General features: G+C 38.9%; 1 long non-coding RNA gene and 1 pseudogene across 1 annotated transcript in view; one reads left to right on the top strand and one right to left on the bottom strand.

Moving 5' to 3' along the window:
- Window positions 1-26,177, bottom strand: part of LOC126512842 (uncharacterized) — a 525,220-nt gene that overhangs the window by 458,886 nt on the left and 40,157 nt on the right. The window lies entirely within an intron of this gene.
- On the top strand, window positions 4,678-5,409 carry LOC126512835 (E3 ubiquitin-protein ligase RNF138-like; annotated as a pseudogene).

The raw sequence follows: 26,177 nt of genomic DNA, 5'->3' as shown, positions 1-26,177 counted from the left end.
CCGCAAGGCACAGGCCGCGGCTAAGGAAGGGAGGGCTCGTGCCAAGCCGAACTCGAGCGGGGAAAGGAGAGGTCCTAAAAGCCAAACGTTCGGGCGCCAGATGAAGGCGTAAGTCACGAACAAGGCCACACCAGTTTGGAGTTATGATTAATAGGGTGTTATTTATTTAAAGGGGAAAACTTACAGATCACCGTCCCAGACAACAGCCATCTGCACAACCAGGAAGGGAGTCTAGTCTCCGGCGGAGCAGGAAGGGAAGAGAGCGAGCAGAGGAAATAGCCGCTTTTTTAAAGGGAGAGAGACCATGCCCCAATGGGCTGGTATCACAGCAGCTATTGGTTGGAGGGGCGGAAGGACCTCCCGCAACAGGGTTCCATTGCTAGGGTGATTTTATCTTCAGCTTTTTTATCTCTACAGGCTGTAGTTGACCAGTCTCTGGCTTGATCAGTACAAAAGGGGCATGAGGGATTTGTGCTTGGTAGAGAGGCCTGATCGCGGGAAGGAGAAAGACAGACAGATGAGAACATGTGCCCGCTTTTAGGTTTAGGAGGGCACAGAGGAGGAAACTATTCCTGAGTGGGCTGCCATCTCTTCCCAGCCTTGGTAATGAGTGATGCCCATTGCCTGAAGGAATTGCTATTCTTAACAAATTCACTCAAAATGACTCACTGGTTTGAACAAAACTGGGAACATTTTCTGCCTTCTATTCAGAGGACATCATCAGCCCACCTGTGTCTCTTAAATAAGATTTTCAGAGCCCTGGCCTTATGCCTCCTAACAGGGTTGAGGCCCTACATCTTTCAAGGGCATAGACAAGCAGTTTCTTTGCTCATACTCTCTCATAAAACCCTGTCCCAAACACACAATAGATTTTGTCAACATGATGTTTCAAGGCTATTTCAGGACCCACAGTCACAGTACTGGAAAAGGCAATCTTGTCCTTATAGATAAACAAATCAGATATTTACAGCATTGCGGGCAGCATAAGACAAAACAGAATCTGGCTTTCAGTTTTAAAAACTGATTTTATTTCTTATCTGCCTTTTTTTTGTCCTTCTCTTCCTTTATGTCCCCTAAACAACAAATTATATGAAGGAAAATTCAACCATTTTGGAGCCTTGGACTATGAGATTTGACAAACACAAGTAACTACCATGACATAGTATGTCTGACAGTCCCATAACTACTGTGACTAACAACATACACATTTCTAGTGCCACAAGAGACTCCTTTCTCTCCCATCCCTTCCCCTGTCTCTTGCTTCTCCCCCCCATTCCTCATCCCTTCTTCTCCCCTTTCTCACATCCTCCTCTTTTTCTTCCTGTTTCAGGCCCCTAAATGCTGAAATTATAGGAGGACACCACCATGCCCATCTTTTTGTTTGTTTTGTTTGTTTTTTCAGTAGTGGGGATGGAACCCAGAGATTATGGCAAGCTAAAACAAGTGCTCTATCACCAAGTTGCATCCCCAGAGTCCTGGCTTTGATATAGCTGGATTTTTGTTGTATACTAATTTTATATATTAATGGGTTTCATAAAGATGTTTGTATACAAGTTTATCATGTACTTTTGACTTTTCTGCTCCCCCCGTCTCCTACTATTCCCTTTTTCTTCTCTGGAAGTCTCTTTTCCACTTTTGTGTCTTTGTTTAATTAATTATTATTATTATTACTAAGTTGGATCTCATATTGAAGCTCATTTAGCAGTCATTCTGTTTCCCAGGCTGGTCTTGAACTCATGGTGATCTTCCCTTAGCATCTAAATTATTGGTATTACAGCAAGAAGTCATAAACTTCTGGGCTGGGCCCCACCACCAGGTTCTAATTATCCTCTTTCTTAACCCCAGCTCTTGACAATAGGATCTGGTTTCTGTTATTGGAGTTTTTCCTTTTTCAGAAAGTCATGTAGGGTAGCATTGGGCAGTATGTAGTCCTTTAGGCCTGGCCTCTTTTATCCACCATTCAGGACTCATTCATATTGTTGCATTTCTCAGTTGTTTGTCTTATGTTATTGCCAAATTTGGAGTCATGTAATTATTTTCACCCCTCTAAAAATATGCACACTGTTTCCTGACATCAAAAGCCCAAAACATAAGGCAAAATAAAATTTAGTTATAATAAGTTAGTAGTAAAATCACATACAGAAGAAATTCTTCAAATAATTTTAAAGCAGGTTAGTCTGAGTATATATTCTTACTGCCATCTATCCTATAAAAGGGAAAAGAAGCCAGAAAATTCAACTCTGTCTCATGGGTCAGAGTTGGGTCATCTAATAACTCTACATATCAAGTAGCTATAGAAAAGCATTCACTTTGCGTTCTCTGTGATGTCAAGCAGCAAAGGGTTAGAACAATTGCAGGTCCTGCCTCTGCTGTCTACTAGGACCAGCTCTCCTTCTTTCTGCTCCCTTTGGATTGGGCTAGGAAAGCTCTTTTCCCATTGTCACTTAACATAGTGGTGGCAGCAATGCCACCTTCCTGAAGTTGAACAGCAATCTGGAACTGTTTCTACTCACTGAGCCAGAGAAGAGAACTCCCAAGTGTATTATCAATGGTTATTAAGCTGTCCTCTCCAGGTTAACCGTGAAGCATTTCTTCCATCACTTGGGCTTAGAGACTTGCATTTCCTAACAAGGCTTGTGATTGTGAAAGAAAAAGTCATGGAAACCTGGAGTCTTGGAGGTTGCATGATGCTGTGAGAACTGAGGCTCCATTGCAAAAATACATATACATGTTATACATCCAGAGACGTCTGAAAGACATTTTAAAATTATGATAGGCCAATTATTTCAAACATCCTACAGGAAGTGGGTAAATTGTGAAATATATGTTACAGCATATTGGGTAGCTGGTTACACAAGACACTGTTTTCTAGGAAATGGTTCCAAGAAGAATGCATCCATCGGTGTGTCTCTGGCATTATTCTTTCCCCTTGACTACACAGGCACATCTAGTAACTGGTCTAAACAGGCAACAAGCATCGTGAGTATGAGGAGAGGTTGAGGACAGCTTCATAAGCATGATATCATTTGATATTTCCCGAAGACTGTGAACTGTTTCAATCACCACTCCTGGTCCCACTTCACAGATGAGTGATCAGAGGCTCTTGGTGTGTCATGGTTTCCATCAAGTCATGCAGGAGGCAAATTTGGTCTAGAACCACCTGTCCTTTAGTGTCTTTTGTACTCCAACCCTTTCTCCCACCCCTTTGTCACTGTTCCTCTTTGGATTTAGGGTACCTGGGTACCCTCAGAAGAGTGCCAGGAGCATAGATGGTACCATATAGAAAGACAGGCAGCAATACTGAAGGACAGAGGGACATATTTACCTGATATTTGGGTGGGAATTTCTTCAGTGAACAGAAATAAAACCTTCGTAAGACATTTTCTGTCACTGCCAGTAGCTTTAGGTGACTAGGGAGACCGATTTGATTCAGAAATGCAAGTTGATGGCAAGGAGTCAGGCTGTCAATGCTGTAAAAGTATCTAGGACATTGATGACTTTTGGGTAACGTGAAAGAAAACACTTTACCTTCCTGGTCCTGAGAACAGATCATTTGTAAAGCTCATATATAGTTGACATCACACAATTCCTTGCTTGGGTTTGCAGTACAGATGGGAAAACTCTAAAGCAGGGGTCTGGTAAGAGGTCAGCTATTTAGGTTGTAGATTCCTGCCTTGGACTTAAAGGTCTCACCTGTCAGATTTGAAGACTAATAGGTTTTTCAATTCCCATTAATGAAAGGAAAGGACTGGAAAGCCGAATTAATGAAGATAATAGCCTCCACAGGAATTTTAAATGATACACATATGCATTCTCTGTTGGCCCTTTAAAAGTGCATGCATGCGAGTATGTATGTGTGTGTGTGTGTGTGTGTGTGTGTGCACATGTGTATAGCTGAGGAGTTAAAAAACTTGGTGTAGGTAGGAGAACCAATATGCTGTTAGACAGTTGCCTGATAACAGTGATCCTTAATTGGCCACACAGAATTTCTTTGGAGTACTTTATGCGGTGCTAGGGATTAAACCTAGCATTTTGTACATGCTGCAACAGAATCTTTAAACTCTATTCACAGAACTCTTCTTACTTTTTCCAGATGAAGGGTCCCCTAAATTGCTCCCTAAGTTGCCCAGTCTGGACTAGAACTCGTGATCTTCCTGCCTCAGCCTCTCTTACTGGCTGGGATTACAAGCCTGTGTCACCAGACTCACCTAGACTTTAAAAAAAATCTTTGTAAATTAAATGTACCTAGTGCAGCTTACGTCACAGCCAGCTGAAGGGGTGACGGGCTGGTTGCTAAGGAGGCCTTTGTAGTGTGGCTATCCACTCCGCAGTGACAACCAGCTAGGCAGGCAGCGGTTCAAACACAGGAAGGCTGCCGGTGGAGTGGGAGGGACCCCATTACCATGAGCTTCGGGTCTGGTGGACTTTGAGGCCCATGAGAACAGAACAACACCCTTCATTTGCTGGGTTTCCACTACACCAAAGCACAGTCAACTGCGGGACAGAAACGGACTGAAATTGGACTACATGGGGCCACCCCTCTACAGCAGAGAGAGGCAGTTTGACCTGAAGCACCACTTGGAGGGGCAGAGGGAATCAAGCTCCAGGCTGCCACCGCCACCTCCGCAGCTGTGAGTTGACAGGCGCCATCACTTTGGGCCTCTGCCTCTCAACACCATGGCAGAGGCTGAGTCGGCCTCCACGCCTTACATCGAAGATGATTTCTACTGTCCGATCTGTAGAGAAGTTTTCAAGATACCAGTTCGGGTTGCCGCCTGTCAGCATGTTTTCTGCCGAAAATGCTTCCTAACTGCAATGAAAAAGAGTGGGATCCGTTGCCCCTTGTGCCGTGGAAATGTGACTAAACGAGAAAGATCACATCCAGAGAGGGCCCTAGACCTCGAGACAATCATGAGGAGTTTTCCTGGTAGTTGCCGATACTGTTCCCAACGTATTGAACTGCGTCGCATGAGACAACATTACAAAACTTGCAAAAAAATATCAAGATGAGTTTGGAGTTTCTTCAACTCTTTCAAGCTTCCAACTGTCTCATGACTCCGTGGGCAACAGTAAACAGCGAAACAACTACCTCTGAAAATGCCGAGGCTTATCTAGAAGACAATAAAATCCCATCTGATCAACCTTCTTTTCATTGTCCTCTGTGCGAAGCAAACATTTACCAGACAGCGTTTGCATTGTAACAGCAACCACAGAGCTCATATTGTTCCAGCCATTTGCTCAAGTTGTCTGTCTCTTCTATGGGGTGACCCTACTCAACTTGCCAGAAATTTCATTAGTCATCTAAGTGAGAGACATCAATTTGATTATGGAGATCTGATGAATCTGTAACTGGATGAGGAAACTCAGTACCAGATTGCAGTTGAGGAATCTCTGCATGTCAACATCTAGAGACTCTCCTCAGCTCTACAGTCACTCCTAAGGGACAATTTACATGAAGCCATTCTTTCAACAACTTGGTGTGCTTTAAATAAAAGCAATCAGTCTGACCTGTTTTAATATTTCTTGTATTGAAAAATCAAAGGTGTGCTACCTTACAACTTAGTCCTTTGAACAAGAAGACCAGGGAGTGTGGGTGGAGGGAGAAAGACTATGGAGGTGTGGGGGAGTAGAAAGGTGGTTGGGGACCAGGAAGGAGGAGGAACAGAAGAGGGAATGGGAAGGGTGAGGGGAGGAGGGGTAGAGGAGGATGATGGGAGAGAAGAGGAATATAGGAGGAGGGGGAGAGACAGAGAGGTGGTAAAGGAATGGAAAAGGGGAGGGGTATTGGGAAGAGAGATGGGAGGAGAGGGAAGGGTGGGGAGAGAAGAGGTGATTGAAAAAGGAGGAGGGTAAGCCAAGGAGGAGGGAGGGAGATGATTGAGAAAGGGGAGGAGGAGGGATGAGAGGAGAAGGGACAGGGAGCAGGGAGGGAAGTGAGTGGGAAAGGGGAGGAGGAAGAAATGAGAGGAGGAGCAACAGGGAGGAGAGAGGGAAATGAGTGGGAAAGGGAAGGAGGAAGGATGATAAAGAGCAGGGATGAGAGGAGGAGGAAGTGAAGCTGTGCTACAGCATACAATGAGTGATACTCATAGCTAGGATCTTATTTTCTTTTGCTGAGCTCTAAATCAGGGCCCAGGTTTATGTGCATAGAGGGTTGACTGTTGGCAGGATGAAGTAAACACAGGGAAAGGGATTTGGCTACACATGTTCAAGCATGCACATAGATACCAAGGAAACCATACCACTCTCCAATGCCCTTAGAATAGATGAAAGCCTAATCCGCATCTTGGGGTGTGTTCCTCAGTATGGTTGGAATTTCCTTGGCCTGCTCACTCATCCACTGCCTCTCTGCTTCCCATCTCCATTTTCAGCTTTCCCCCCTAGTTACAAAACAGCTACTAAAAATCTACATTCCTCGAAATCTTTCATTAAAGCTAAGACTCTCTTTTGCTTTAGTTTTCCCTCACTTTTCACCAGAATGCCCCGAGACTCACTTAGTCTGTCCTTGGTATTGACATATGCCATCCCAGCTCACTTCCTTTTAACAGCAAGTCCCCTGACTTTGTGCATTTGAAGATTATTCACTTAGGTCCAACAACCTGAGCTGCTATTCAGAGTCCATAGGTCAATTTCTTCCTGGATTGGAGGAAAGACTTTTACAATGGTACAGGGGCTTGTTGCTGTTTAAACCATGTCAACGGTGACTCTCTTGACTTTAGCCCACTTTTCCATCTCCCAAAATCCATGGAGACCCTCACACATTCTGAAGAGAAATAAAATAAATTCACATTCATTTTGAACAGTGACTGTGAGCTCGCTGTAGGAGATCAGAAGTGTGGGAAGCAGGGAGCTGAGAGAGTATATGTTCCTCCCCCTTTCCAGGCTTATAAAGAAGTTATTGTACACAAATTGGCAGAAAGCACTTCTGTGCCAACGCCAAAGCTTGATAGTGTCAGTGGAGGACAAACCCTGAGTTTTCTTTATATTCATGGAACTAATATCTTTTTTAAAAGAAAGAAATACGTGTATGAGTGTTTATTCCACGTATATCCCTGTGTACCATGTTCACAGAAAGTTCTGAGGGTCCGGAAGAGGGTGTTGGAGCCTCTGGAGCCAGAGTTATAGATAGTCGTAAGCTGCCCTGTGAGCAGGACGGATCAAACTCGAGTGCTCTGAAAGAGCAAGTATTCTTAACCACTGAGCCATCACTCCAGACCCATAGGAGGTTTCTTCATTTAGTTAACATTCTCAGTACCCATAAAGGCAATGGAGGGTAACATTTCTTAGACTTTGGCCATCATTATGTTATTAATTGGCCTATGCTGTAAGTGAAACATTCTATTTTTAAATTATAACATAGTTTATTTTAGTTCCAGAAACTCATCCACCACCTTTAATATCAGTTTAGAGAAGTGCATAATTGTTTTTCAGGGAGCACACTGTGCATAAACATTTGTTCTGTGGCCCAAGAGACATCACATGCAATTTACTTCAAAATGTTCAAGTCACAGTCCTTTTGCCAAGTAGTGAGTCTTAGCCAAAAGTGCCATAAAATACCCAGACCAGCTCTGATCAAATGTCCAGTATTTGTAATTTTGCTTAATAATGGCACTATAACATTAGATGTTGTTGAAAAGATGTAGTTATGTGAACTGTACCTCAAGAATTGGCTAACTCTCTACTCTGTGATAGTTGAGAAAATCTAAACACAAGGCTGTTACTACATATGAACAATGAGAAACCTCACAGGCCCTAGAAAACCTCAAGTATGGTCAGTTATCTATAATAGAGAGGCTGTCCTATAGCAGAAACAATCATTTCATGGATTTATGATTGCTCCCCGGAAGGGACGACAATGGCAATAAATTTTTCAGGTCACCGTTCAGTGACATATTGACTTAACAATCAATGACACTACACCTTGACAAGAACTACCTAATTATGCCCATCTCTTCTGCTCCTGCTCCAATTCTTCCTCTGCTTAAATATAACGCTGACATTAGTACCTCAAAGACAAACTTGGGGTCACTGGATTGCTTTATCTGTTCTTTCTCACATTCCCCTTTCCACTATTGTGCATCTTTTCAATTGGTGTATTGAGACCAATGCCTAAACTTAGCTGTTGGTTTCAAAGAGACTGATAATTTTGACCTGAGCCTTCATTACATCTTACTAGCTGGTTACAGCCAGGACCTGGTTATGTCACTAAAACTGTGTAAGCCTTTGCAGCTGTAAGACACAACAACCACCAGCCTAGCATTAGCGGGGTAAGGTTGCCAATGGTAATTTTCTTCTTTATTACATAACATAGATCAAATCTCCACTTATTGAAGTTTGGCTAAAACAACTAACTCAGCATTTTGCCTTGCAACTCAATGCCAGACTGCTAAATCTTAGAATATCCTAATGGCTTCCATTTCTAAGCCACTGCCTAAGATTAGAGCCTCTGGAACAGCTCTTATGTCAGAAAAAGACCTAAAGCTCCCATGCATTAGATTTAAATTCTAGTCAGCCTCACTTGTGGTTTATCATAGTTATTTGGGGTCTTGAATCTACTTCAGCACTATGTGAGCCATAGCAAAGCTCTCAATTGTGGGCTCAGCACGTGACACAAGTTTCTTGTATTGGTGATCGTAGGTATGCTATAGGGGACTGGGGCTTAGCAGAGTCATACAGTGCATAACTCCAGTCCAGTGACTCAAGGCAAGGTGTGTGGGCCTATCTAAGCATCAGGGAGCTATTGTAAGCACCGTACCACTCATTTGAAGTATTTTATTTCATCCTTGTTGAAGCCACTAACTAGGAAATTGGTTGTCCTCTACTGCTGAAATTGTGACAACACACAAAGGAAGACTTTTGGGGAAAGATGGACACAGAACCACATTTGTTTTGGGGACAGTAGAAATATCCTGAAATACTTCAGGCTCAGAAGTAATCTCCTTTGAATTTTCTGAAAAGAGAGGTGCCAATAAAGACAGATTGTGAAGACTGAAATAAATAAATTGAATAAATAAGTAGGAAAATATCGAATCTTTTAATTTCCAAATGATGTCACTCATTAAGCATTATGAGTGTCCAGGGGCAGAGTAGAAATCTAGAGACTGACCCAATAGTAACTAGTACAAGTAAACATGGAGTTTAAAATCGCTATTTTAACACAATTCAGAGTTTCAAGAAAACACAGATAATGAGTGAGTCCTTAAACACAGACTTAACAAAAAGATGAAAGCAATTTTTAAAAGTTAACCAATGTAAATAAACCAGCTACTTAGACAGCAGTATGAAGGGTCCTTATACCACTCTTAGGGATATAGCTGAAGGACTCCAAGACAATGTATCACATGGATCGCTTGTGCATCGCTGTTTATTGCAGCACTGTTACTTACAGTACCTAATTGTGGGACTGACATGGGTATCTATCAACAGAGGAATGGACAAAGAAAATATGGTACACATACACAGTGACTGTTCAGTCACAAAGAAGAAGAAGCAGTTATGTCAATTTGTACAAAATGGATGCAACTAGAGGTAATCATATTAACGTAATTCAATCTCTTTCAATGAGACAAATAACACATTGTTTCTTTCCCTTTGGGCTCTAGGTTTATATAGATACATAAAATCATGTGTGTGCATATGACATGAAAGAAGCAAAGCAGTCTAGAGAACAAAGGGAATTATTGGGAGGAGCAAGCAAGGTAAGGCTAGTGAGTGCGGTGGTTTGCTCAGAATGCATTCATGCTTTCATATGTGTACTTCTTCTTTCTCAATAAGAAGTAGAATAGAAACAGAGTCACCACTTATGATTATACAGAATTAGGATCCCTTTCACTACAAGAAAGTTTCTTTGCCTCTAAGGACATACATGGCCTGGAGTGAAGGGACAGAATAAGACATTCATGCAAACAGAATCCAGGAGAAAATAAAAACAATGCTGTACTTACATGAAATAAAATAGACAAGATGAAAAATATGGAAGATCTTTTTATTATAATAAAGGGCTCAATTCAATAAGAAGTAAAAACTAAATATATTTATATATAATATGTATGCATATATAGGTACACACACACATATATATGTGTGTGTATATATATATACACTCTGTATCGCAGCATCTAGATATATACTGAAAATCTTAGGATATAAAAGAAAAGGCAAATTCCAAGAACTATTTGGGGACTTATAAAGCTCACTCTCATAGGAAAGCTCTTTCAGTCATTTCTATGATGGATGATACAATAGGCCACAAAACAAATCTTAACAATTTTTTAAAAATATTGCATTTTTTGTGAATCCTTTCAAATGGCAAAACAATATTACCTGTAAAAATTAAACAATCTACTCTTGAACAATCAATGGTAAAGAAACAAAGAAAAAACATTTAAAAAATTTTTGAAACAAAAATAAAATACAACACCCTAAAGCCTAGGAATATAGAAAGAGTAAGTACAACGATAAAACTTCATATGCATTAATGAGTACACCAAATAAGCAGAAATAAAAAAAATCATTGTTGTATTGTTAGGAACTAGAAAAAGATAAACATGAAGCAATTCTAGATTAATAGATGAAAAGAAATAATAAAACCAGAGAATAGGTAAGTATAATAGAAACTATAAATAGGAAAGACCAATGAAACTATGAGAGCAACATAATCAAGAAATCAATAGAGGAGGCCAGGGAGATGGCTCAGTGGGTAAAGACACTTCCTGCTAAATCTGCCTACCTGAGTTTTAGCCCTGAAGGTCACCCACATGCTGGGAGGGGAGAACCAACTCTCATGAGAACTTATACTCTGACCCCCACATATAAACTTTTCACAAATATGCCCACACCCACACCCACTCCTAATACATAAGTAAACACACACATAAAGCTACACACACATACACATTTAATAATTGAATGTAAAAAGTATATACCACAGGAAAAGTACCAGCTAATATTTTTGATGAATATAGATACCAAAGTTCTCAATAAAATGACATTAAATTGAATCCTACAATTTATTAAAATGATCATGTACTGTGTTCAAGAGGGATTCATCCCAAAGACAGAAACATGTTTCAGTTTACACAAATTAATAAACTTGATATATCACAACAATGGAATGAAGTAATAAAACCATATAGTCATCTTAATAGTTGCAGAAAGAAATTTGTAGTAAGATGCAACTTGGTAAAAATGCTGAATGAATTGGGTATAGAAGGAACAGAATAAGGACCAAATAAAATAAGTCAAAAACAAACATAATGAAAAGGGAAAAACATTTTCTATTAGATCTAAAACAAGATGATCATTTTATCATTATTTTGTTTTGCTTTGTTGTGTTATGTTTGTTTTGTTTGAGACAGGGACCTCACTCTGTATCCCAGGCTGGCTTTGAACTCACTATGTATCCTAGGTTGGTCTTCACTTCATGGTGGTATATCAGAGAAGGGCTAATCTTTTTAGTAAATGGTACTGGTAAAATTATATAACCACATGTGAAAGACTGAAACTAGACTTGGGATTTTTATAGTTACAAACATCAATTTGAAACAAAGAATATGTAAATATAAGAGCTGGCACTATGAGACTAATAGAAAGGAACATAGAGAAAATATTCAGAACAATGAAATTATTAAGAAATGTTTGAAGGGGACCTAAAAAACCACATGGAAAGAAAAGCCATAGTGAACAAACGGAATCCAGAAAACTTAAAGCTGCTTCTAGCAAACAGAACACCTGAGGAAGAGGCATAATGGCAGTAATATTTGAAAATTATAAAGTTGAAGAGGGGTCAACAGTCAGAACATAAAAGGAACTCCAAAATGTAAAAACAAAAGTCCCAAAGAGTATAACAGCAACAACAAAAATCTAGTAAGCAATTGTAAGGGTAAATGATTATTCATCTTACAAACCCAGGTTACAGTCTACTGTTGAGTGGAAGCTAAGCCAGTAGGGAATTGAAGCAGCTAGTCACACTGCCTTCACAGCCAAGAACACAGATAAAATGGAGGTGTGCATGGATGTTTGTTTACTTGCCTGTAATTGCTTCAATTCTCTACTCTTGTCACTCCAGGATATACTGCCTAAGGAATGTTATACCCAATGTGGGCTGCTTCTTCCCACATCAATTAACTTTAATTAAGGCATGCCCTCACATCCATATCCATAGACCAACCCAATGTAAATAGTACTTCCCTGAGACTCTCATCCACACTGATTCTAGGTTGTGACAAGCAGAGAGTTAAAGTGAACAACTAACAACCAAACGTCTGAAAAATACTAATTATAGAACTAGTAGTTGAACTAAGTAGACATGCCAGGAGTAAAAACAACCCAGTGATGAATATATATATTCATATGTATATGAAGTGATGTTTAACATAATTAGTAATCACATAAATACAATTTTGAACCATAATGAGATGCTATGTCACTCAATGAAGTAAGAAAGGCTATTAACTGAAAGACTAAAGAAAACCAGTGCTGGAGAGGATGTGAAGAAAATGAAACATTTCACATTGTTAGTGTGAACATAAATTAATACAGTCATTATGGCAGCTCCTCCAGCAAGTAAAATTAAAACTATCATATGATTCATTAATCTCATTCCTAGGCATGCAGCCAAAGAAAATCAGTATGTTAAAAAGATGTCTGTACTCTAATATTTATTGTGGCAATATTTACAAAGCTAAGAATTGAAGGTTGCAGAAGTTTCTATCAATGATGAATGAGTGAAGGAACCGTGGAATACTATTCAGCTATAAAAAGAATGAAATCTTGTCATTGGGGACAGAAGTGATAGATCTAGGTGGTATTCAGTAATGTGAGACAAGAATAGGCAGTTACTGTGTGATCATAGGTGGAACGCAAAATAGTTGATCGGTTACCAGAAACTGGAAATAGTATGTGCGGGAGTAAGATGGGAAAGGTTCCCTGATCTTCTTTTGCACCTTCCCTGCTGAGCTGGGATGAGGCCATTCACCATATTCGCTCCTTCTCCTTAGGGCCCTGGGTGAGTGATTTTTCTTGTTACCGTCTTAATACCTGGACTTATCTTAAAGAGTGATCGTTGAGCACTCTGAAGCACGTACACTGAGGTCCTTGTTATCCTCTCCATAATCCTGTCCTTTGGGTGACAGGGGCTGTGAATATTTATAAAGGAAGACATGACACCATCCCTTGCCCTCAAGTGGACTTAAGCGTTTTGCATCTGTGTCTGTCTGTCAACCAAGACTCCTTGTTAATCTTAAAATCTAAACATTAAATCAGACTAAGGGAAAACACATGTTATTTATGTAACCTGAAGTCACTTAAGAGCACTTAAGGCTTAAGTGGTTCTCAACCAATGGGTCGCAACCCCTTGAAGTTGGGTATCAGATAGCCTACATATCAGATATTTACATTATGATTCATAAGGGTAGCAAAATTACAGTTATGAAGTAGCAACGAAAATAATCTTATCGTTGCAGGTCACCACAACTTGAGGAACTGTATTATAGGGTCTCAGCATGAGGAAGGTTGAGAACCACTGCTGAGGGCTTTTAGAATTATCTGAGAGAAAAATTGCTATATTCACTGTGGCTTTAGCAGTCAGTATACATTTCTTAACAGTCAAAACAATTCAAAATTTGTAACCACCAAATGCCATATCCCACTGTTTGGTTAACAAAATTGTCAGTGAAGTATGAGAAAATTAGATGTGTAAATCTTACCCCAGATCCAAGGGAATAAGGTGAAGGCAAAAATTTCAGTCTTATTCTTAATCTCTCTCTCTCCATCTCTATTTCTCTCATTCATTTCTTTATCTGTATATCCCTAATCCAACTGTTTCTATTTCTTTATCTCACACTGTTGCTGTATACAATATATTTATTCATATATATGTATATATATATATATGTAGTACACTCATTTAAATGTATTACAAAAATTTCTAATCATATACAAAAATAGCAAAATAATATCCTCCATGTGCTTCCTCATCCTACTTGAACATTTAGCAATGCGCTGTCATTTAGCTTTAATTCATCTCTACCCCTTCTTTTACCTTCTTTATTCTCCATTGGCATATTTCTATAATGAAATTCAAGGTCACAAATATAATCTTAGCATTTGGGAAGCTGAGTCAGGAGAATGTCATAAGTTTGAGGCCAGGCTGGATTATAATGTGAGTTCTGGGATATATTTGAGATATTCTCTCAAAGATAATAAGCCCTTATCTCAAAATTTTTTTGATATCATTGAGGAAAATCAATGTAATTTCTTCCTGCCAAAGTCTATCAAATTTATAGACAAGGACATGTTAAGAAAACATGACCAAACTCTTGTTTCACGTCAGCAAAGTTAGCAGTGATTCTTTATTACCTAATGTCTCATCTGTATTTAATTTTCCCTAGTTGTCTTAACAATATTTTTTGTATAGCATATAAGGTGAGAATCTAAAGCATGGCTTTTATGGATGTATTTCCCAAGTCTCTTCCATCTACGATAGCACTTCCTACCTTTCCTAACATAACATGTATATTTTTATCCAATTAGCAGTCTATGAAAATATTGTTGTTCCTTTTCACAACTGAGTAGGTCTCTTTTGGGTGGATATGTCAAATTTATTCAATCCTTCTGCTGGTAGTATATATTTCAGTTATTCCTAATCTTTGACTATTCAGAATAGCACAGAAATAATTATCCTGGTGGTGTCTTATATTTTTCCAGTGTGTTTTTATTTCCTATAGATAGGGTTGTTAAGTCAATTGTTCCATATACATATGGTTTTTGTTTTATCTACATTTTGCTTCGCCATCAAGAGATTTCGGTATTTTGATTATACTTCACGTTCATCTCGACTCCAGTACTCTTCTGTGGAGAATGATGTCATCTGATACTTCTCTGCATTCTCATCAGTTTTCATTTTGTTCTTTGTGACTTCCTTTTATTGGGAAATAACTAGCTTTAAAATCTTGAGACCTTTTTCATAGAAAATGGACTAGCTTGTCTTCAGAACCTGAAAACCATATTGAATCAAATTCCAAATTCATGCATAGTGCAGTTCACTGGCACTGTTGAATTACATGTGCTATATATTCTGTTTGAAATTTTCTAAACCCTAGTTCCTAAAATTATTGTTTTTAATTTTTTGTCTATAAACGGCAGTCCCATGGGATCTCTTACAAGTAACTTAATTGCTCCCAGGAAATCTGTAAGAATACCAATCATTTCTACTTTGCAGTTCTGATCAAAATAGAATGGTCCAGTAAACTTGGGGCGGGAAGGTACTCACACGTCTATTGTACAAATTAGAATGACGATTGACAGCATGCAGCAAGCAGTGCTTGACTGTCATCACAGACTTAAGTGCAGGAATGGAAGAATATGGAAGAACTGTAGTAGTCATTAAGTTATTTAACAATACAAACATCTGGAAACAACAACATGCATGTCAGAATCTCCATGTCAATTTTTTTTCAAGTCACACCAGCATTTTCCCCAGAGCTATAGCAGACTGGGCCAAGTTACAGTTTAAATGGGTTAAATAATAGACACATAGGTGGATGAGTGGGCCTTGTCATGACCAATGGTGGCAAAGAATTTGTGGTGAGATTTTTCAGGCAATGGTGATGGCTTTGGGCCATAAGGGACAGAAACATTCTTTTCTAAATTGCCTTCAGCCGGAAAATGGTCTATTGTTTCCATTCTAGCCTCATTCTTTATAGAAGTCATATTGAAATGCTGGTTAGAGACGGAATGTGAACCCTTTGTAAAGTAAATGTGAGTTTGAGGTCAGAGGGACCCTTAGTTAACCTCATGCCCTTGGCAGTTCTGCGAGCTTGTCCACAATTTGAAAACTCTCTGCTCAAAAGGAGAAACAGAGTGAGAAGTGTAAGGCAAGGCTCAGTATCACACCCTTCCTGTTCTGGTGTCTAAAAGGCAAGGTTCAGTATCGCACCCTATTCTGGTGTCTGTAAAGCCAAGAGGACTTGGAATGGACTTCCTCCAACCTTCCCCTCACAACTCACCTAGGCATGGTCACCTAGAGAAACACTTCTCAACGTAGGCATAGCTCCTACCTTAGTGCCAGGGCATGGGTTCTTCTCTGTCAGCTCACAACACTGTTCAAGTAGCCCAATTTTACAGTCCCTTGGGAACCAAGGGGTCCCCGTTATAAATGTGATACTACAAAACCTGTCTCTTATAGCCCTAGTGTTCACTTTGTTCATGGCTATAACCTTCATACGATCTTGCACAACATAGCATACTTCTCCCCTGGCCTAGAGTATATATAACTAATGAACTGTTGCCAATTTCATTTGTCTACTTCTCAGGTTTCATGAATTTGGTCATCCTCATTACCCTAAGTGAAATATTTGGGACAAAATATTTGGGTCATTAGTTTTGTTGGTAAATGCATTCAAAGCACTTGAGTTCATCATTTAATCTACAAAATGGAAATAACACTACCTACCTCTAAAGGCTGCTTAGGACATTTACATAAACAATGCATACATCTCCCATTTCAGCCTCTGACATGCAGAAGAAATAATAGGCATTTCCAGTTAAGAAAAAAAATATTTTATGAACTACAAAGCTTCTCAATTTATTTCTAAGGATTTCCATTTGTGTTCCTCTTCTGTCCAGGAATATCTTTTCCAGGAGAACTCAGCCAATTAAGATAAAGTGGATCTCTTTCTACTGCACTATGCTTCTCTTTCATCTGGTAAGTGAGCATATGCTACCCAAATAGCCCCTCTGTGTTACACCAGTGGCAGGCCCGAAGATAACCAAGGGAGCATATGAAATTGTGTGGAGATAAACAATGTTGCCAGCCCCGACACATTTCTTAAGCAGTTATGACTGGCTAATCCATGGATTTTATTTGCTTTCTTCTTTGTTTTATTTTTTTCTTCTAAAAACTTCTCTTAGAGATTGTGTGCTCTTGTTGATGAGGAAAAACACATGCAGTGTTTGGAGTGCAATGCACTAAAAAACCACCCCTGTCTTGCTCTTATGATGTTGTCTCAAAAATGATCCACATGCCATGGACTTCATGAAAGAATCATGTTACGATGAATTTGGGTAGGATTAGCAATCATCTGCTACTTTGGTTTGTACATTCTCACCAGATGAAAGAGAAGCATGATGCAGTGGAATGAGACCCACTCAGGTGTGAGCAATTTACAAAATGCCACTTAATCTTTAGGAATATTTTTTTTTCTTCTGTGAAACAAATGGTTGGGCTTAACAGAAAATAAATATTCTTCAAATTTCTAACAGGTTGTGAACAGCAAAGTCAGTTAAAATACTGGTTTTCAGGTTTCCTTTGCCACTCGGTTCAGCACCAAAATGAGCTCTCTTTGAGGAGAAGATGCTTACACTTTTATGAAGCCCATGGAAGTTATTGTCATTTACTGGGGCTCAGTAACAAGTCGTCCTCCATTAACTTCTTTAAAATGATTATAAAATCTGATCCCATTTCATTTTTTCTAAGGAACCATCATCTCTGGCAGGGACAATTTCAGTGGTACCTTACACAATTTCTGTAGCTTCTCTTTTGTCCTCCCTACTTCAAACCATCAGCTTTCAGTGCATTAACTTGGATGGTACTTTGGAAATCTGTCTGATAGTAGCATTTTTTCTATTGAAAATTCTCCCAATGGGTTCCATCCCACTTAAAAGCAGTGTTCAGTTCCTCTATATGACAGTCTAAGTATGTTCCCAAAGGACTTCTTCACATATCCTATGAGTACATTTCAACTTCTTTTAGACATTTTCTTTGAAATTTCTATCTTCATTCTGGGGATTTTTTTGTTTGTTTTCTTGCTTGCTTGGTTTGTTTTGTTGTTGATTTACTCTAAAATAAAATCCCCAACATGTGTATTATTACTCTTTGTTGCTCTTATTCAGTTTTATTTTATCATGCATTTATTATAACTTTCTGCCCTTCTCTGCATAGCTTGTAAGCTTCATGGAAGAAGGAGCTTTCCTTTGTTCACTGAGGTAATTACATTTTCTAGGATAATACCTGGACACTAAGGATGCAAAGAAGACCACTATGGAAAACCAAAACTTGTCAAAATGCAGAGAACAACTGATCATGGTGGTCCTGTTGCAGTTATACAGCTACAGCACACCTCCTGTACCTAAGGCTTAGGGAACATTGCAGAAGAGTAGTCAGAAAGATTTTAAGAGCCAGACGATCAGAAAGTCTGCTGTGAGATAGCACCTTTTAGCTATGACTTTGAAGTTATAACCTTGAAATCACAACAACATTGGTGCGTAGGAAGACCCGAGCAATTCTAACAACAGTTGGCATCTCAGTGTAGATGTGAAAAATTTCATGGGACCTCACCCTTATACTAAAAGCTACAGGCAATTAACAACTGCTGAGAGAGGGAGAATTCGTTTTTCTACAGGGAAGAGCCCCCTGCTGGATTATCTGATATCAAATGCCCTGCCTGAAAAATACATATACAAACAAGAGAAAATGAACTCAAAGGTTGCATTTGTACACAGGGAGAATGGGGAGGGCATAATTAAAGAAAAAGACACTATGAATTTGAGTGGAAGCATAAAGAGGGGAGAAACAATGCAATTATACTTCAAACAAACAAATGAATAGTAGTATCTGATGCCTCGTGGTCCCATACTTATTTAGCAACCAAGTTAATATTTAGCATAGTTTTTAGACACTCAACATGGGCAACTTTTCAACTTACCTCTTAGAATAAAAGTATTAGGTATCTTTTAGCCATGTTATTTGATTAAGTATCAGTGTAAGGCGGATACCTGCTGCAGATCTGATGTGAAGAGGTGATTACTAATTGTTATTAGGCAAAAGACCTAGAAAAGTTGAAAACCAGCAATTATTCTTGAATGCACTAGAGAATGGCTTTAGGACAAGCTGTCACCCTAGAATCTGGAAACAAAGGCACATCTAAAGTCGCAGTTGGGCTATGCTTTCCTGGAGCAGAGGCCTCTGGAGAGAACAACTGAGAGGAACATGTACACAACAATTTTTAGAATTTTGTGAGGCTAAATGTGGAACAGTATGACAGTAAGAGACTCGTGGAAGGACAGCATTCAGAGGGGTTTACCTCTAGCAACGCACCAGATTTCCTGGCAAATTTATAGAGAGTTCACTTGGTGCTTGGATCCAGGAATGAGGTACATAATCACTCTGGCTTCCTCCCAAGACCTTCAGCATGAAAAAGCCCCATTCTCCCAGAGAAGAAGCTTTCCAACATCCTATTTCAGCTAGTCAAAGACTATTCCTTCTACCATAGCCAGCCCCTAGACAAGAGGCTGTAATATAACATGAGTGGAAAACAAACAAACAAACAAACAAAACAGAAGAAGAACGAACAAGGTATACTATTTGACCAGTGTGTCTCACTCATATATACACCTCATACCAATCTGGCACCACTATAGTTAATAATAGCTCATATCTGGGAAAAGCTTCAAGATCCAGACTCTGTCTCAGGGGAAGTACTTTACAATTCACTAAGTCCAGAGAGTAGACAAAGACAAGGCCCTGGAGGATTTAGAAGTCTCAGCAAATATTGTTACCCCAAATTCTAACTGCATATTTTCAATCAATTTAACCCCAATTCTTAAACTAGAGACTTACTTACCTCAATTCCAATTCCCCAATATAACACTCTGATCTTTAATATATGCACAAATGTATACCTGTATGAGTTTCTGTATACCATGTGCATACAACTGACCATAATATGTACTGGAACTTTAGTTAAGGACAGTTGTGACTTGCCTGATTTAATTATGGTGCCGAACATAGGTCCTCTACAAAATAGTAAGTGCTCTTAACTGCTGAGCCATTTCTCCAGTTCTAATATTCTGATTTTTAACAGCAAAAGATAAGGAAATCACATTCTGGAAAAAGAAAGACATCACTGGACAGATCCAGCTATGGAACTTTTGGCCAGTGAATTAAAATGATTAATGAAAGAAGACAGACAAATGTCCAAAATAAACATGAGAAATTGCTGAATATCACTGATCATCAGAAAAATGCAAATCACTTTGAGACATCATGTCAGCCCATTAAGAAGGTATATTATTAAAAAATCAGATGATTTTTTAAAGCATTTGTGAAGATTGCTGGCATTACTGGTAAAAAAAAGTTAATACAGCCATTATAGAAAATGGCATGCTTGTTCCTGAAACAACCAAATTAGTATCACCTTCTGATCTAGGCATCTTACTGAGATTTGAAACCATTATGTTGAGATGTCTGAACTTCCATGTTCATTGCAGCACTATTCACAATAGCCAATAAGAAGAATCAACCCAAATGCCCTTCTCCAGATGAACACGTAAAGAAAATAAAATATGCCTCTGAGATGAAATACTATTCTAGTCTTTTAAAAATGAAGATTGGTCATTTGTGATAATATGAATGAAACTGGATGACAATATGCTAAGATAAATAGGTCAGATACACAGAGAAAAGTCTGTGTTCTAACTTACATGTCTAATTTAAAACAACTAAGCTCAAAAAAGCAGAGTTGATTAGTGGAATGACTGGGATGGGACGATGATAAGCAGAAGACACAAGGCTACATTCGGAAAATGGTTGGTTTGTTTGAAATATGGCATATGGTGTTGTGAGTATGCTAAGCAATAAAGTATATTTCAAAAATACTAAGTTAATTTCTAATGTTCTCACCACAAAAACAAGTGTTTGAGATGATGGATTTATTTTAATTAGCATGGTTTAATTTTTCCATATTGTGTTAATACATCATAAAATCACTTTGTACCCCAGAAATAGATGTGCAATTTGTCAACTTACAATTAAAAACAAAACTTAAAAATAACAGTATGCCAATATTGGCTCATTAGTCTTGACAAATGTGCTGTGTTAATGTATGATGTCATTAATAGGGGACACTGAATGCAGAAAATATTGCACCAGAGTCCCAATTTCTCTGTAACTTTAAAAACAATTTTAAAGCTTAAAGAAGGTTCTTTTAAATTGCAGTGCTGAAATAAAATTTTCAATTACTTTAGATATGAGACCTCCATTTTTGAGCTGAGAGGAGTCTGCTCAGGCATCTACTGTCTGGGCCAACAATTGGCAATTCAATGGACTGGCATTCTTCATTAAAGCCCAGATTTTACCAACAAAGTCTCCCCCATTTTGTTCTGCTGCCTTTATTAGCACTTGCAACTCTCTCTATTTAGCATCGTTTGCAGTGTCATTATCATGCTGGTTATTTCCTCTTCCAGATCATTAAGTTAAAATAGACCATCTACGACACCACACCCTGTGGCAGTTGTGAGACCTTGTCCTCAAATGGCTGCAGAGCTGTGAAGTTAGAAACTGGCTAAATAATAATTATCTGCAAATGGCAATTTCCTAACTTAATTGGTTGAATTTCATTCTGCAGGTGTTGATATTAAAGCAAACACTTCCCTGCTGTCCAAACAGATACACTGCGCTGCTGAATTCTTCTGGCAAGGTAACCAAGCGAGCTTATTGTAGGGTGTTATTCGTCACTCTCCAGGGATAATTGTTTATATTTATGAAAGAAGATCATTGTCAAATCGATATTTCCATGGTTTTTCTTTATCATTTTGTGCTACTTTTCTGTATGCGGGTGGGTTTAATTTCCCCAGAAGTAGACACTAAACCAGATGTCAGACATCAACTATAAAAGGTTCCTGAAAGATACGGTAGCATAAAAGTGATATGCATTTATTAGATAACAAACTTCAACATTTGAATTTTGATAGTTTGAGGGGGGAGTCACCTGTTTGCAGTGGATCTTGTATCTGTGTCATGGTGCTACCAGGCAGGGAGTGACAGAGAGTCACAGCTCACAGTCATTTTCTGCAGTCATGCAAAAAGAACTCTATAGTATGCTGTGTCACTAAAGCTGGGAGTTTGCATTTTGGAGTCTCAATAGATTTGTATTTATGGAGGGTATAAGCTCATGATAAATGGAGGAGCGTTTATACGTTCTACCCCTGACTTATTACCCATGTGGAAAAGCATGCCCATTCATCACAGTTGTACATACCAATGAACTCCTGTAAAGTGAACACTATTGTAATCTGGACCCAGGCCAAGAAACAAGATTACAAACATCTAGATGATTCCCAGTGCTGCCTTCCTCTTGACCTCAAAAAATAACCACTGAAATCCCTTAGTCTATTTATTTCATGTTTAAAATAGAAATGTTAAAAAAGTTAGTATGTATATCTTAGGGGTCAGGGTTCTTTTTCTTGGCACAATATTTGTGTTATTTATCTATTAGTTGCATGTAGCTGCAGGCAACTTCTTCTCGCCCATGTACGGCATTGGCACGACACGCATCATTGTGTCACAATTTGCTTATCTGTTTATCCAATGGTGTGCATTTGGGCATTTTCTAGTTTGGGATCTTATGAATAGTACACCTACTTTACATCGTAGTGAATATTGTCTCCTTTGGGGAACATGTGAATGCACTTGGTGAGTATTGTCTAGTTGTAGACCACATTTAAACAATCTATTATTAAGTACATGAAACTTAAATCCAGGTAAGCTTAGCTTTGAATTTTAGCTCTACAATACTAGGAACTTGAACAAGTTACTTACACATTCTGAACTTCATCTTTAAAAATCTATCAAATGGATATTCAGATAAAGCTGTTGCCATTCAGAGTAAAAGAAATAGCTACAGTTAAACTTTTCTACGATGTTTGATCCAAAGCAAGTAGTCATTTAATATCAGCTATTGTTATTTTAACACTATTTATTTATCATTATTTTGTTTCCTGCCATAAATGAAATAAACACATTATTCAAAGAAGGTCTTTTTTTTTTTAACTTGTTAAGGTTCTGGAAAAAAAATGTACACAGAACCCATAACTGTTATTCTGACCTTTGTCTTTTAAACAATAGCACCCTTGCTATTGTTTCTTGAACCCTCAAATTCTTAGCATAAATGCCATGATCTCAGTTAAGCTATCCCTATGCCCGGGGCTGCTATGGAAGTCAAGAATAAAACATGGGGGTGAGGTTCAATTTCTTTCCCAGGTTCTTTGGAAAGAACTGAAGGGATATTTCATACCTGGGACTCATTGCAAAATTTATGTCCATTTTGAACTCTTTGTCTTCTTTAGAGTATTTGAGCCAGCTATTTGCTGTTAAAAATATATTTCATAGCATTATACAAATACTATGCAGTTCACGTTGAAAATAAAAAAATCCAATATAAGAGACACCCATATATCACTTGTACAGAAAAAAAATGCCCATTTCTCCTTTTTCTTGACAATAACTCCTGCTTTTTGTAGAAATACCAAAACATATGAGAATTATCTGGAAGAAAATATTTGTATTTCTGTTTGGTTAGGGATTTCTAAGTAGGCTTTTCAGTTTTACATAATTTACATGACAGAAAATGTAGAAAAGTTGCTAAGACATAGAAAATCAGAATGAAATATTCAAATGAGAAATTGTACGTGCTGTCATCATTCTGAGAAGTCCCAGGGTTTTCCTTCCTTCATCCGACATCCCTCCCCCCGCCTTTGAAGAAGTTTAAAAAACACATGACTGCTTGCCAATATAATTTACACTATAGAGCCCTATCTCATAATATCAAATAAATTCTACGTGAGCTGAAGTCCAACGTTAAGGACAAAAACATTTCAAAGGGGCAGAGGCATGCTTTGGTCTCCTCCCAGATGCCCTGTGCTGAGTCAGATGGGGTTGTAACAAAAAGCATGCTTGTCACTAGAGGGGTGCAGTGTGGGATGGGGCATGGGATCAGGGGTGGGGCTTGGGGGAGGAGACAGCAAGCAGAGAAGAGTGTTACAACACTGTTTGCTTGAGAACACCTAGCAGAGAAATTCTTTCCGCAGGAGTCACTATTGTTTATTCCTTGGTTTGAAAGTGACTGTAGTAGGAAGTCTGAGAATTCTGAGAGAAGACGCAGTGGAGAAGCCCAGCTGACTGCCTCACTTTCCTCAGTTGATGTAGAGATTTGTCAGCTTCTAATTTGAATGAGTTATCTTTGCTTTCTCAGTCAGGCTTCACCACTGTTCTCTACTGAGTGTTGCAATCTCCTGGTTTGATGATGTTTTGCTACTTGCTGTTTCTAGCTCTCTGCCACTTATGATTTGCTCCTTTGTTTTCTATATACTTAGTAAATGCACTCATTTCAAACCCAAAGGATGGCTACTGTAGATTATTCTCCAGACAGCAGAGAACAGTTCCAAACCTGATTTTCTCCAAACAGTGAATTTCCCAATTTTCCCCTGAATTAAGCAGAATATCTAATTCTTATTGTTTCATGATTATTTCCTCTTCATCACATTTAAAGATACACTACATACTGAGATTGTTTTCTGGTATTTCTTTGCCTCCAACACTTTGTGGGTTTTTTGTTTGTTTGTTTGCATATATATCAACTAGATCTCAGACCCAGCGGCAGACTTTGGGACACGCACACAATGCTGAACATGATAAATACCTTAAGCTCCACTAGGACAGGGGCCGTCTCCTTGCATATGTGTTACCATTCCACTGCTTCCAGTCCCCATCCATTTACGACTTTTTAAAGTTCCTTTTCTTTCTCTCTACGCCACACATGCCCACCATCGATTCAGAAGCCTTTAGAAGACAGGAAACAAGTCTTTGCTCATTTTCTCTTTTATGGTGTGCTTTCCAGCACTCCAGTGAAGCTATATAGCTTGTGAAAAACATCAGTCTAAATGGCGTTGAGTTCCTTCCCTGACTTAGCAAAAGCTGACTCTCCTTCTCTGCAGCAAGTGAGAATGTTAAACTTGTAGGACCCAGTCAGGACAAGCTCAATAGAGGCCTGAGTCTCAGTAGTTTTCCCTAAAGCAATACCTGGTTGCAAGAAAGACCATAAACTAAGACCACCCAGGCACCACCCAGGAACAGATCATCCAAAGGAAATCCTATCATTCCAACCATTGTAGATAGGATCACCTGCCAGCACATACCCTGGTAAAATAACTTTTCTGGTTTTTGCCTTTAAATAATGCCCTCTAGAAGGGCAGGGCACCTCCTCTTGCCACTTCTGTACCAATGAGGTCCCTGCAGGCTTGTATGTGCACACAATAAACCTTGCTTTTGCATTTTGGTGTGTCAATCTCCCTGGTGGTCTTTTGGGGTTCCCACCAACTGGGCATAATAAAACCTGAGCCAGATAATTTGGTTTTGGATAGTTCTTAGGTGTTAACATGAGGTTAACAGCCTTCCAAAAGTATCTTTAGTTCATGGAGCCTCAGTTTTTGCATCTTTAAAATGGAGTTGATAGTACTGAACTTATTAGCATCTTTGAGGATGACAAGAGGCAAACAGTAAAAGTTAAGAAAGCAGAAAATTTGATTATTAATTTTAGTCAGTCTAAAGTACAAATAACCTGGAAACAAGGCATATCATATTGCCTTTGTGACTCCCCTTTTCTGAAGCTTGGTATGTACTTAGTACTTATTCTTGCAAGAAGTCCTTTATAAATATTTATTGAATTTGTAAAAAAATTCTCCAGCTCAGATACATGCTGTTCTAATATAGCCTAATGGAAACACCCCCTGACCAGAAAGTCTAAGCAAAGAACTCATTGTTTGTTATGAATTTTGGTTGTCTTTGGTCGCTTATATAAGTATCATGATACAATTTGGAAACTGTCATAAATACTGTTTAAAAGAGTAGAAAGGATCATTAAACAAGCACATTAATCCTGGAATATTTGAGAGAGATATATTCCTAAACCCTTACAAAGTTACAAATTTGCAAATGTTGTTGTGAAAGAAAATGGAGTAATTAAGGATACTGATTTCCAAAGTGCAGTAGGGACACTGTGAGGGGAGCTTACTTTTCATACTTGCTAAAGAGGGAACCAAAAGATGTCCTAATCAACTTGGAGAAATAATCGAAGTTGACATCTGTTGAAATAAGAGCGGCGGCGGGGCTGTGTCCCCAACACCCCGGCCGCTTGGCTAGCTTATGCCCGAAATAACAACACACAAACTGTATTCATTTAAAGAACTGCTTGGCCCATGAACTCTAGCCCTTACAGGCCAATTCTCGCACCTGGACTAGCCCATTTCTAATGATGTGTGTAAGCACCCCAAGGTGCGCTTACCGGGAAGATTCTAGCCTAAGTCCATCGTGGGTTGCAGCTGCCTGGGAGAGCTGAGCATGG

The sequence above is a fragment of the Alexandromys fortis genome, unplaced genomic scaffold (assembly GCF_014885135.2).
Source record: "Alexandromys fortis isolate MF-2015 unplaced genomic scaffold, M_Fortis_MF-2015_v1.1 scaffold_83, whole genome shotgun sequence".
In the NCBI taxonomy this organism is placed as follows: domain Eukaryota; kingdom Metazoa; phylum Chordata; class Mammalia; order Rodentia; family Cricetidae; genus Alexandromys; species Alexandromys fortis.
The sequence above is the reverse complement of the archived record's forward strand: the minus strand, read 5'-3'. Positions and strand labels throughout refer to the sequence as shown.